Genomic DNA, 14,848 nt, shown 5'->3' with positions numbered 1-14,848 from the left:
ACTGAAGCCCGTACGCCCGAGAGCCGGTGCTCCACGGCCAGAGAAGCCCGTGCACCAAGAGTAGCCTCCACTCTCCTCGACTAGGGAAGGCCCGCTCACAGCAGTGAACACTCAGCACAGCCAAAAATACATAAGTAAATTAGTTATCTTAAAAAAGAAATCTCATCTACAGAAGAGATTATTCCCTCAGAAACTATTCTCACAGGTTCGCCACAAACAAAATGCCTCCTGTTTGTTGAGTGAATAAATGGCCACACACACTGCTAAGATCTGGCGTGTCACTTTCTTTTCTTGTCTGAAGCTGCGTGCGTGTTGGTGTGTCCAGTTCAGACACTGAGGGGTGGCTCTGTCCACAGTGTCTGGGTCATCAATTTCACTCCAGAGAACTCCATACCATCAGCTGCTGATGAGCCTGATGTAACTCATGTGACCATGCTAGGTTGTGATAATCCTTGACTCAAGGAAAGAAATCTGAGAGTTAAATTGCTTTGTGAGACTTCATGATTGGTATATGTATACTTTCTGGAAAGTTTTTTTTAAAACATGATACATATATTAAACTCCTAAGGGCCATGTATCCCCTCGTTGAAATATGCTGCTTTAAATATCAACTCATTTTAAAGACCACACACCTTCCTACAATGCGATTATAAAAAGACAAATAGGCTACTTTTAAAATGGACAGAGGAATGCAATAGTCACTTCTACAAGAAAGATATACAAAAGGCCAGTAAGTGCATGAAAAGATACTCAACAGCATCAGTCACCAGGGACATGCAAGTCAAAGCCGCAGGGTACCACTTCACACTCGCCGGAATGGCTCAAAGCAAAAAGGTGCCCCAACAAGTGTTGACAAGCACACAAATAGCACATAGGATGTAAATCCGTTTGTATGAAATGCCCAAGAAAGGGAAATCTACAGAGAAAGAAGGTGAGGAGTTGCTTAGGCATAGGAAGAGGGGAGGTGGGGGAATGGGTAGCCAGAGAGGAAGGGGTTTCTTTCTGAAGTGATGAAAATGCTCTAAAACTGATGGTGGTGATGACTGCCCCTACCTGCGAATACATGTAAATACCACTGAATGATACACTTTAAATAGGCAAATTGTACGGTATATGAATTATATCTCAGTGAAAGTGTTAGTCACTCAGTCATGTCTGACCATTTACAACCCCATGGACTGTAGCCCACCAGGCTCCTCTGCCCATGGAATTTTCCAGGCAAGAATACTAGAGTGGGTTGCCATTTCCTACTCCAGGGGATCTTCCCAACTCAGGGATCGAACCCACCTCTCCTGCATTGCAGGCAGATTCTTTACCATCTAAGCCACTAGGGAAGCCTCAATAAACCTGTCTACATCATGGTTTTGTTTTTTTTTTAAATACCAGGCATCTGTGGAATGGAGTTGGAGATCTTTTCCAATATACCTATTCTGGATAAAGCAAACCTTGCTCTACAAGGTCTAGCAAACCCCTGGTACCGCACCACCTGGCTCATCACCCTTTTGAGCCAAGAACACATTCAATGCTGTGGCCTCTAAGTGACCAATTCAATACTGTGCACATAAGAAGAATTCAATAAAATGGTTGATAAAGAAATGAACAGGAAAGTAACATCCTAATGAGTATATTCTATTTTTCCTAAGAAGTCTGAGTGAGAGGGATAAATGCCAGGAAGAAGCCTGAGATTAGGCATTTGGCCTAACATGAAGGGTTGGACAACACAGTAGAAGAACCAGTCATGACCTATTCTTTATAAAGTTGAAAAGCAGGTCAGTCCAGACAGTGCTAGGTGAACTTTTCTCTGGCAAGAATTGAATGATTCAAACCTTCTATTTGCTGTTACAGCCTTCAAGCTTTTCTTAGCTGCGGTAAACAGCATGGAAAGTCAGAAACATCAAAAATCAGCAACTGGTAGCAGAGGCAAACCTAACCCCGCCCTCCCCGCCCCCCCCAACCCCGAGCCATTCACACGTAAGACCCAGAATATGATTCATTATGATTCCCTACATTTGGGGAGTGATGACATCTCTCACTTGTTTGCTCAAATAGTCTTTCTCTTCCCTCTCTGCTCTTCTCCACCCTTAATAATTATGGGGTTTGGTATTTTAGGGGAATTAAAATTAATTTCATTTGGGGAATTTCTACAACCCTGAGATGGAGACACCTTGAATTATCCAAAAATAAGGACAAGAAATTCTAAAACAAGATGGAGGTATTTGATGACCAGGGAAGGTCCGCAATGAAAACGCATTACACGCTAATGGAAAAGAAACATCATGCAATGCAAAGAATGAGATCTGTATTGTTGACAAGGGCATGATGTTTGTTCTAGAACTGACCGAGTTACTCCCTACCAGGCCTGTTGCAGCAGAAGGACTCACATTTTTCCCTGTTCCTCTTCTTGTTAGTTACAGAGACTCCAGTCACCACAGGCAGCATCAGGCGGCACTCAAGGGAGCACAGCTGTACCCCTGGTCTGAGTCCAAACCCTAGGCTAATGGTTCAGCTCCCACCAGACAGGAAACAGGACTCCTTCGGAACAACACTGCACAGGGAATGTTCTCAGTACAGGATGGATGGATGAATCCAGAAGGAGCCTGGATCTGAGGGCTTAGAGGCCCTGCTTTCCAGAAAAGGTCTGCTTCCCTTTGGGCCACAGTGGCCACCAGATGCCTGTGCAGCAAGAGATAAGCTGGTGGGACTTCCCTGGAGGTCCAGTTCAGTTCAGTCGCTCAGTTGTGTCCGACTCTCTGCGACCCCATGGACTGCAATACACCAGACCTCCCTGCATCACCAACTCCCAGAGTTTACTCAAACTCATGTCCATTGAGTCAGTGATGCCATCCAACCATCTCATTCTCTGTTGTCCCCTTCTCCTCCTGCCTTTAATCTTTCCCAGCGTCAGGGTCTTTCCAAATGAGTCAGTTCTTCGCATCAGGGGGCCAAAGTATTGGGGTTTCAGCTTCAGCATAAGTCCAATATTGGAAGGACTGATCTCCTTTAGGATCGACTGGTTGGATCTCCTTGCAGTCCAAGGGACTCTCAAGAGTCTTCTCCAACACCACAGTTCAAAAGCATCAATTCTTCAGTGCTCAGCTTTCTTTATAGTCCAACTCTCACATCCATACATGACTACTAGAAAAACCACAGCTTGGTCCAGTGGTTAAGAATTCACCTGCCAATGCGGGGGACACAGGTTTGATCCTCAGTCTGGGAAGATCCCACACGTCTCAGAGCAACTAAGGCCACCACCACAACTATTGAGCCTGTGCTCTAGAGGCTGGGAGCCGAAACTGCTGAGCCCGGGTGCTGCAACTCCTGAAGCCTGGGCTCCCTAGAGTCCGTGTTCCCCAACTAGAGAAGCTATTGCAATGAGAGAAGCCCGCTCATCGCAACTAGAGAAACACCCGCAGCAACAAAGACCCAGCACAGACAAAAAAATAAAGAAATAAAGAGATAAGCTGGCAAAAAAAAAAAAAAAAAAGGATTCATCATGCCAACAGGGGGAATTGACCCTGGTCATCAGGAGAATCGGCCCTTCCTCCTGGGGGCGTAGAAGAACAGATCGGCACACTGGTGGTCTGTGAGGGTGCCTCCCTGCCCAGAGTGGGGGGGGGGGCTGGCTAACAGACCAGTGGGAAATATGAAGAAATACCAAGACTGATTTCTTTTGTTATTTTAGTCTATTCCTTGTAATATATGCCTTATAATGTACGTGCTATATCTGCAAATGTTTATCATTTATGAACGAGACATTTTTAATGGGATGCATGCTCACTTCGTTTGTTTGATTTTTTAGAGGTACATGATTAAAAAAGTTTGCAGGTCACTTCTCTAATCCAGTGAGCTTTCTACCTCGCAGACCCTCTCGTGGCCCTCCTGTGCTGGGTGGCGTCCTGATCTCCGGTGCCACCTCCCTCATCAGACCCACCCCCACCTAGTTTCCCAAGAAGTCATCAACTTCCTTCCCCATCTATCCAGAGCTCTTCATATGACGCACATACTTTAGGGTTTTGCCTTGTAATATATAAATTTGCATAAAATGTACTTGTTTCTTCAGGTCTATTTTAGGCTTGTTGAAGACAGAAGCTGTATATTTTCCCCCCCAGAACCTTGTGATGCTTGTTGAATGAATATTTTAAGTGTCATAACCTCAAAGACTGATCTTAATGGGATATTTTAAGTAATCTGTCTTTCATACAGAGCGTAGTGAGTGAAAGTCGCTCAGTTGTGAACGACCCTTTGTGACCCCATGGATGGTACAGTTCATGGAATTCTCCAGGCCAGAATACTGGAGTGGGCAGCCTTTCCCTCCTCCAGGGGATCTTCCCAACCCAGGGATCGAACCCAGGTCTCCCACATTGTAGGCAGATTCTTTACCAGCTGAGCCACCAGGGAAGCCCATACAGAGCTTAATGGAAGTTAAAAAGACACGATGTAGGATTAAACACTCATCCTTTCAGGAGAAGTTAATGCTTCCTGCTAGTCCTTAGGTTGCTGGCTACGGAAACAAAAAGAATTCACAGAACGATATCGCCACCAGGTGGCAGAATGACATTGCTCTTCAATTCTTATTTTTCAACTCGAGTTCTCCAAAACATGATCAGCCCACCCATTAAGCTACCTTAGAACACATCACGTGTGCCCACACATCCTGTGTGCCCGGAAGAGTGGAGTTAAGAGTTCATTTTACTCCTGGATCAGCCTCACCCCTTTCTGCTGAGCCCTGACCTTTGCAAAGGGCATCAAGTCACAGGTAGCCCCCTCTCCTGCAGGGGCCTCTGCTGCAGGGGATTCTGACCCCACTTGGTCTCCGTGTGGGGAAATCTAACTTGGTCATCTGGCTTCAGTACATGAGGGGTCAGGGCGCCAGGAGGCTTCTGCTGGCAACTCTCCCTCTGCACCAGGAGCCTCCTCTTGGACTCCAGCAAACCAGGCGGAAGAGAGCATTTAGAGATGTTAACAAAGGGTGCCCCCTGTATGTCCCAGTGCCCGAGTGCCTCCTGCATTCCGTCATGGGTGTCTGCATGTGCCCCTTGTCTCTTGTGCCCTGTGTCACGTAGAATGCAAAAGCGAAAGCTTCGGGCCTTGGCTTTGAGATTTGTGAGCCTGGGAGGATACTTACGGGTGTATTCTTGGGAAGAGTGAAGCAAGGTGCTCTGCCCCGATCCCTTCTCCCCCAGACAGGAGAAAGGTTCCCAGGCAGGGCCTCTCTGGAGGGAAGAGCCTCAAGCAAGCAGAGTGTGATGGAGCCCCGGGCTCTGCCCTCTTCACCCCTGGGAACACCCGAGTCATCAAGGGGAAGATCGCAAGGGCAAAGGGCCTCCTTTCCTGTGAGAACCTGGAGGGCCCGCAGCAGGACAGACAGGGTCCGCTCGCCCCCCAGCATGACAAAGTCAGCGTCCCTTAAGCTAGATTTACGCCAAGTCCTGGGTGCTGTTTTAGTGCTGACTCATTTGACTTTCACAAACACCCTACGAGTTAAATTATTTTAATCTCTATTGTCTTCAGATGTGAAAAATGAAGTTTCTGCCTTGCTCGAAAATGGTGGGGCATCGCTGCGCACCCCAGCGGTCTCCAGGCCCACGCCTCTGACTTCCGTGCCAACCGCTTCCCTGGATGGGGCGAGAGGAGGCAAAGGGGCGTGGCCTGCAGGGGGTTGAGGTCGAGCCCGGGGTGATTCAACCCTGAGCTGGTCCGCTTGTCCTCCAGGGGCCAGTCAGGACATCTGAGCAGACCTCCAGCCCCACCATGGCCCGGAAACTTGGAAGTTAGTTTGGGGAAAGGCACCCACCAAACTGACCAATTCCCACTCTTCAGTGGACTGATGGCTCAAAGCAGAAATTAAATCCAGTGTCAAAAAGTATTAGACTCACAGACATATGGTTACCACAGGGGACGGGGGAGGGCAGATCAATTAACATATACATATATACACACTACTATGTGTGAAACAGATAAACAATTAGACCTGTATAAGGCAGGGAATTCGAGTCAATGTCTTGCAATAACCTATAAGGGAAAAGAATCTGAAAAAGAATAAGTATATGTATATATGTCTATTTATACACGTACATATATAAGTGTGTACAACTGAATCGGAAAAAGACAGAAAGGAATCTGCCTGCAATGCAGGAGACCCAGGTTTAATCCCTGGATTGGGACAATACCCTGGAGAAGGGAATATGGGTGTATGTAAACACACACACACACACGCACACATATACACACACACACACACACACACACACATATATGTAACGGAATCACTTTGCTGTAACCTAAAGCTAATACACATTGTAAATGAACGATTTGTTTGTTGTTCTGTGACTAAGTCATGTCCGACCCTTTGCAACTCCATGGACAGCAGCACTCCAGGGTCCTCTGTCCTCTACTATATATCCCAGAGTTTGCTCAAATTCATGTCCATTGAGTCAGTGGTACTATCTAACCATCTCATCCTCTGTCGTCCCCTTCTCCTCCTGCCTTCAATCTTTCCCAGCATCAGGGTCTTTTCCAACAAGTTGGCTCTTTGCATCAGGTGGCCAAAGTATTGGAGCTTCAGCAACAGTCCTTCCAAAGAATATTTCAAGGTTGATTTCCCTTAGGTTTGACTGGTTTGAACTACTCAAATTAAAAAATAAATAAATAAAAGAAAAAAATTCAGTATCAGAAAAGTAGGAAAAAAACTAATTTCTGGCATGTCTGACTTGGGAGACTGAGACTCAAGTCCAGCAGAACGAGGAAAGGGAAAGTGAAGTCGCTCAGTCGTGTCTGACTCTTTGCAACCCCATGGACTGTAGCCTACCAGGTTCCTCCCTCCATGGGATTCTCCAGGCAAGAGTACTGGAGTGGGTTGCCATTTCCTTCTCCAGGGGATCCTCCCAACCCAGGGATCGAACTCCGGTCTCCTGCATTCCAGACAGATGCTTTAACCTCTAAGCCACCAGGGAAGCCTGAGGAAAGGGAAGGGAGGAGTAAAAGCCCACACTGAACACCACTCAAGCCCAGGCACTCCTTCTCATCAGTACACCCATCCCCTCACAAATACGTTCAACCCTCCATTGAGGGGTTAATAATCTCCCACATGTTGGCTGAGCCAGGACACAAGACGGCAAGGCTGAGACCAGTGCGAGGTGGAGCCAGGACTCAAGTTCTGACCTGTCCTGTGGAAAATCGCAAGGCATTTGTATTAATACCACACAAGGAAGCCCTGCTATTGGAGGTCAGTCCGGCCAAGGCAGCTGTCTTGCAGGTGAAGGTTGAAGAACCAGCCCGCTCTTCTCCAGCCCCTCACCCCGTCACTCGGACTGAACTCTACACAGAAAACTCTAGTCTCATTTGGGACAAGTGACTTCTGGCTTGCAACTTTTGGCCCTGGCTTATCTCTGATTCTAACAAAGGGAGCTCTGCTGAAAAGCTCTTGGCAGTTGTTCAACGGAAGAATTTTGAAAATTTCAATAGCTTTATTGAGGTATCATTGACATGCAATAAAGTGTACATTGACAGATAATAAACTCTCCATTCAAGGCAGACAGCTTGGCAAATCCTGATAGACATACACACTTGTGAAACAATCACCACAGTCAGAAAGGTGGAAAGATGCACCCCTCCCAAAGTTTCTCCTTCGTCAGCCCTTCTCTCTGTCCCTCCCTGCTTCCCTCCAGCAACCACAGATCTGCTTTCAGGCACTGCAGACTATTTTGCATTTTCTAGACTTTACCATAAATGGATTCTTACAATATGGACTCCATTTGTCTGGATGCCTTTATTCAAAATAATAATTTTGGGACTCATCCATGGTGTTCCATGGATCAATGGTCCATTCCGTTTCCTGGCTGTGTAATATTCTGTTGTGGGGCTTCCCAGGTGTCTCAGATGGTAAAGAATCTGCCTATAGTGCAGGAGGCCTGGGTTTGACCCCTGGGTCGGGAATATCCTCTGGAGAAGGAAATGGCAACCCACCCCAATGTTCTTGCCCAGAAAACTCCATGGACAAAGAATCTTGGTGGGCTACAGTCCATGGGGTCACAGAGAGTCAGACATGACTGAGCGGATAACACACACACACACTATTCTGCTGAGCTGCTATTTGTCCTCTCACCTGGGCTCTCTTTTCTGCTCCACTGATCTATGCACTTGTCTATCAACGCCACGCTGTTTCTACTACAGCACCAGAATTTAAGGTGTGTTGAGAAGCTTAAATAAACCTGATGTCCATTCCACCCGGCAGAGTCTGCGGGTCCTTCTTTCTTCCCTGAACAAGAAAAGCCTGCTTTCTCCTCCCAGAGGACAGCGGGGTCTACCTTTCACTTAAATGGTCTTAGAACAGCCGCTGTGCAGGTTGCAGTAGAGAATATTCTGTTGCTGCTGTGAAGAATATCAATGATGGGAAACTGCAGAAAATTGCCCTGTCGTTTGCTTTTTGCCACCTAAACCAACAGGCTTCCCAGGTGGTGCCAGTGGTGACGAACCCGTCTGCCAATGCAGGAGACACAAGTTCAACTCCCTGGTCAGGAAGATCCCCTGGAGGAGGAAATGGCAACCCGCTCCAATATTCTTACCTGGAAAATTCCATGGACAGGGGAGTCTGGCGGGCTACATACAGTCCATGGGGCCGCAAAGAGTCAAACACGACTGAGCACGCCTTAAGCCAGCACCTGAACCAGACAGAGCAAGCCCAGCGGCCTCGTACGGCCCCTCCTGGAACGAGCACCCGTCACCCAGCTGGACACTCGCTAGCAGTTTCTAGAAAGATGGGCAGATGGTAGGGAGACTGAAATTAGCCATGAAAATACAATTTGAGAATGTTACTCTATTGCCCAACATCACTCCAATCCTCTGCTTTGAAAATTGTGAGCCAGTTACACACTAAAAAGGAAATGGAAGAAGAGGTCCTGCCTCATGCCCCACATCCCGGGGGCACAGCGCTGATGATCTGTGTCAGCCTGGTGACTACATACCGGAAAGCTTTGCGCAGAAAGGGAGGCCAGCGCCTGTGAAATCCCTCAGTACCATCTTCACAAACCGTAAATAAAAAGCTGTTCTAAAATTAAAACATTATTTAAAAAAAAATCAACATAGCCATGTGAAAAAGAAGCTAGAGAAAGAGAAGATTTACTCAAATTGCTGAAAAATAAGACAGCAGTTCTAAAAGGTAACCGCCTTCTTCATTTTCATCTTCCCAAATGAAAACTGACCATTCACCTCCCACCCTCCAGAGGCTCCTCTCGGATGTGGTGTTTACTTCTCCAAGCTGTAGGATGGTCCTGAGATGCGCCAGGAAGCTGAGGTGAGTGTGTTTTTGTTTCTCCCCCACCCTTCTGGGTGAAAACACCCTTCGATCTGTTTTTCCTTCTCCCCAGCACTGATTATGTCTTTTTCCTGGTTTAATCAGAGATACGTAGAACAGATTTTGCAAGTCTCCTCAGAGGAGAGTCTGGAGATGTTCAGTGCTTACGGAAGGTACGAAAGCATAAGTTTAGAGGTGAGAACTTCAGGCTGTCACTGCGTCTCACCACAGCTCTTATGCAATAACGATAGAAGACATCTATGAGCTGGGAAGCAGGGTTGGCAAGGATGATACTAAAGAGTATCCCCCTAGTGGGATAATCCCACAAGTGGATAAAGATAAAAGCACAGGGTCTGTCACCCCCTAACACCAACTCGTCTCCTAGTTACATCTTTGCCAGGAGGAGGCCCATCCAGTAAACACCAATGTCGAAACGTAAACAGAGTCCCTGGAGTCTGACCCTGACAATACCCACTTGGAATGGAATTCCATGAAAGACAGGTCTATCTTGGACCTCAACACCTTGGACAGCTGTTACTAAAATATAAAAATCACAAGGAGACATTCAGCTTCATACTAACCACTGCACAGCATACACAAGGGCAGCTTCAATCTGAGACTGTGAGGTCCTTACCCCCAGAACAAGGAAGGTGTTAGAGACTCATCTTCCCCCAGAGACAGTCTAATAGAGAATGTGTGAACCACCCTCGGTAACCCCCAAGGACACAGGACTCCTGGGGTTCACACCTTTGTGTGATTCCCCTCCCCCTGAGTGTGGGCAGGACTTGGGACTTGCTTGTAGCCAAGAGAATGTGGCAGGGATGATGGGATGTCACTCCTTGGCCAGCTCACCACATATGGACGAGATTTGTCTTGTAACAAACATGCTAGGTGCTGCCTCACTGGCCTTGAAGAAGCCATCAAGAAGTCAACAGCCAGGGTAGAGCAGCCCACAGGGCGGGAAACTGTGGGTGCCTCTACTTGCAGAGAGCAGCCTCCAGCAAGAAGCTGAAGCCTTAGCCTTACAACAGGAAGTAAATGAATTTTGTCAACAACCCGAGAGGGCAAGGGAAACAGCCTTACTCAGCCCTGACCAACATCTTGACCACAGCCTGGTGAGGTGCTGTAGCCAAGGATCCAACTAAGTCCTGCCCAGATTCCTCACCCACAGAAACTCTGCGATGCCGAATAAGTGTTATTTTAAGCTGCTAAGTTTGTGGGAATTTGTTACACAGCAATGGTTAACTGATAAAGGGAATGAGATATATTTTTGTGTGTTAGCCGCTTGGACTTTATAAACATTTTGTTCCTAGGATGTCCCCTTCATGCTACAAGAAGCATCCCTTCCCACTTTTCCTGCCACAGAGGGGACCCCCAAATCAGATGGCTCCGGGTAGAGCCCCATCAGGAAGACATAGCAGCAGAACAGGGGTGGTTCTCCAAAGGAAACCCATGGTCGCATGACCAGAAGAGAAAGGAGACAGAAAATGAACATCCCCAAAAGAATCATTCCCCCGCCTCCCCGAGAGTCATACATAATCTGACAGAGGAAGAAATAGGCCCCGAGAGGTCAGTGGCGCCCAGAGTCTGTGCCCCACGGTAGGGTCAGAAGCAAAACCACATTTCCTCAGTCCCATCCAGGACTCTTATCACTAGAGCACGTTGCATGACTCATGTTTTTGGATGATCTTATTTTTCTGCTTTTTTAACCTATTTAGGCATATTTATTCAGTGAGAAAGCACTAAAAATCAAAGTCAAATAATTCGTGGAGATAAACAAAAGTTTAAAAAAAATCCAGTGGAATCAGACTTGTTATTTGGAAGAGAAATGCCTATTTGGCTGACCTTTCAAAACACTTCCAACTGGTTTCTGCATACTTGGGGCTTTGGATTACTCCCACAACCAAGAACAACAGAATGGCAAATATGAACCTGGTAAAGACAGGAAAACAGAGAGCTAGGTCTTGGGCTTCAATTTCTCTTTCTTTCCTTACATGTTTAAACTCTTGCACCGTTTGTTCAGTCACTAAGTGTGTCTGACTCTTTGCGACCCCATGGACTGCAGGATGCCAGGCTTCCCTGTCCTTCACCATCTCCCTGAGCTCGCTCATGTCCATTGGGTGGTTGATGCCATCCAACCATCTCATCCTCTGTCGTCCCCTTCTCCTCCTGCTTTCAATCTTTCCCAGCATCAGGGTCTTTTCCAATGAGTTGGCTCTTCGCATAAGGTGGCCAAAGTACCGGAGCTCCCACTTCAGCATCGGTCCTTCCAATGAATATTCAGGACTGATTTCCTTTAGGATGGACTGGTTGGATCTCCTTGCAGTCCAAGGAACTCTCAAGAGTCTTCTCCAGCAGCACAGTTTGAAAGCATCATTTCTTAGGTTCTCAGACGTCTTTATGGTCCAACTCTCACATTGGAAGACTACTGGAAAAACCACAGCTTTGACTAGACAGACTTCCGTCGGCAAAGTGATGTCTCTGCTTTTTAGTAAACTGTCTAAATTTGACATAGATTTTTTTCCAACAAGCAAGTGCCTTTTAATTTCATGGCTGCAGTCACCATCCGCAGTGATTTTGGAGCCCAAGAAAGTAAAATCTGCCACTGTTTCCATTTTTTCACATCTATTTGCCATGAAGTGATGGGACCTGATGCCATGATCTTGATTTTCTGAATGTTGGGTTTTAAATCAGCTTTTTCACTCTCCTCTTTCACCTTCATCAAGAGGCTCTTTAGTTCCTCTTCACTTTCATAAGGGTGGCATCATCCTCTAGTCTTGTGGAAGTTCTGTAAAATCTTGTGGGTCTTTTTCTATAAAGAGATGGACATGGAGGCTCTCTTATTGGAGCTCATAGAGCCAAACACCATCCTGTCACAGAAATGAACGAGCCTCTGCAGGACCAGTCCATTGGTGGGATTCTGCAGGGCTCGGTGGCTGGAACTTGGACTGAGGTCTCCAGCAGGCTTCCTTCCTTCACCACGTGGTTTCAAGCTGTGGTCAAGCTGTGATCCAGGAGCACCAGGAGCTTCCGAAGGCAACACTAGCTATGCAAGAGGCTTCCCGAGGTGGGAACGTAGCTGCTCACAGCCCCACAATGGCCCTGGTGGCCCCAGAACAGCATCACGGAGCGAGGTCCTTCCAGGAATGTCACTGGTCAGGGCTTCGGAAGGATAGCCAGGGCCCTCGCCTCCTACTTTAATTTCAGCAGGCATGCTCTTAGGGATGGCCACCCTCCCCAAGAGCAAGGGGCAGGGGAGGAGGGAGGTTCAGATAGAGGAGAGGAGGGAAGTATGAAGCCACGTCCTGCTGTGTGATTCCAAGCAAGACACCCTCTCTGAGCCTTGACTTCTCTCATGTATTTATAGCATAGAGGGGCTGACCGCCACCCTGCAAGGTCTCTGTAGGGGAGCAAGTGAATTGACATGGGCCAGAGCCATGTCCAAGGTGTTTAATCAATGTACCCGGCTGGTCTGAGCTGATTCCACATCTACAACCATGTCTCATCCCCAGCCAAGGCCCCAAGGGCTGAGAAGTCACCGGGATCGATGCTCTGCAGCTGACCTGGCACCACACTCCGAGTGCTGCACATAGAGTAGCACTTAATGCTCACAACCAGGCATGAGATGAACACTATTACACTCATTCCAGTTGTGCAGATAAAGAAACTGGGTCACGGGGAGGGTGAGGTTTGGAGGAGCCAGCTAGGGAACTGGCACAGCTTGAACACAGACTCAGGCAAAGGGACCCAACATCGGGTTCCTCGTTAACACATTCTGCCTCCTCTTGGATAAATGCAATGACCTCAAAGAAGGGGCCACGCAGCCCAGGGGCCCATCCTCCTCTCTATTCTCCACCACCTGCTCCTTCAACCCTCTTTGTGTCTAGGATTCTTCTGTCTTATTCCAAGATCCCTCTCTGGGCCCATCCACATCACATTGGTCCACCTGCCTCTTTGGTGTCCACTGAGCCCTTTGGCTTTCTCTGCAGGCTGGAGACATTCCACACAAACCAGGACCTAAAAATAAGGAGGTAGGAAGACTGCGGTTGTTGACCATTTGGCAAAGGCTTCTTGGGGGCCCGTCAAAGGGGGCCCGTCGAAGCCAATCTAGAACGATCAGTGATCAGACATGAAGCCCCTGACGATGCCCATGTAGCAGTGATACCAGTCAGTCACAATTAGACCTGTAGGCTGGTGGTGACTTTCCTTTCAGGTAAGCTGTAGGAGGAAAGAGACATGGCGTCAGAGGAGATCACACTTGGGTTCTGAAGCCTAATTGTAGATGTTCCAGTGAGACCTGGGGCAGGGGGAGCTGAGGAGCTGAGTGCTCCCTTTCCAGCATCAGTGCAACTAGGCTCTTTGGCATCAGACCAAGCAGTTCAGTTCAGTTCAGTCGCTCGGTTGTGTCCAACTCTTTGCAACCCCATGGACCGAAGCATGCCAGGCCTCCCTGGCCATCACCAACTCCCGGAATTTACCCAAAGTCATGTCCTTTGAGTCAGTGATGCCATCCAACCATCTCATCCTCTGTCGTCCCCTTCTCCTCTTGCCTTCAACCTTTCCCAGCATAAGGGTCTGGTCTTTTCCAGTGAGTCAGTTCTTCACATCAGGTGGCCAAAGTATTGGAGCTTCAGCATCAGTCCTTCCAGTGAATATTTAGGACAGATTTCCTTTAAGATGGATCTCCTTGCAGTCCAAGGGACTCTCAAGAGCCAATACTAGAGTCCAAAAGCATCAATTCTTCGGCCAAGCAGTGGGGTGTGTCATAGAGCTGTAACATACTGCCTCCAAGTCCCACTTCTTGTCAAAAAGGTCTTTCAAGTTCAAGATAATCTCTTTTTCCCCCACAGTTTTCAATCAGATAAAGAGTTGGTCCTGAATATTCATTGGAAGGACTGATGTTGAAGTTGAAATTCCAATACTTTGGCCACCTCGTTCGAAGAACTGACTCATTGGAAAAGACCCTGATGCTGGGAAAGATTGAAGGCAGGAGGAAAAGGGGATGACAGAGGATGAGATGGTTGGATAGCATCACTGACTCAATGAACATGAGTTTGAGTAAACTCTGGGAGTTGGTGATGGACAGGGAGGCCTGGCGTGCTGCAGTCCACGGGGTCGCAAAGAGTCGGACACACCTGAGTGACTTAACTGACTGAAAGAGTTGGTGCATTTCTTTCCCTGTGCCCCCTGCATTGGAAGCACAGAGTCTCAATCACTGTCCCGCCAGGGACACTGTCAGCTTTGAGCAGTAAGACGACGTGACTTGGCTGTTACCTGCAAAGGCACTTCAGCAGGTGGGCAAGGGAAGAAGCAGGGAAACCCGCTAAGGCCCCTGCACTGATCCAAGTTCGAGGCGAAGGGGGCCTGGAGCAGGTGGCTGAGTGGGGAGATGAGAGGGAAGGCAAGGTCTCGGAGGAGAGGGAGGAGGGTTTTCTGCCACACTGGACGTGCGATCCGGGAGAACGAGGTGTCCCAGAGGACTCGAGGCAAAGGCAGCATTGGCGCTGCCGGCGATCGGCTCGTGGGCGAGGGGGGGTCCGGGGTGCCCCGCGGACA

The sequence above is a fragment of the Bison bison genome, unplaced genomic scaffold, assembly GCF_000754665.1.
Source record: "Bison bison bison isolate TAMUID 2011002044 unplaced genomic scaffold, Bison_UMD1.0 scf7180017864148, whole genome shotgun sequence".
NCBI classification, from domain to species: domain Eukaryota; kingdom Metazoa; phylum Chordata; class Mammalia; order Artiodactyla; family Bovidae; genus Bison; species Bison bison.
This window is presented reverse-complemented; position numbering follows the sequence as displayed.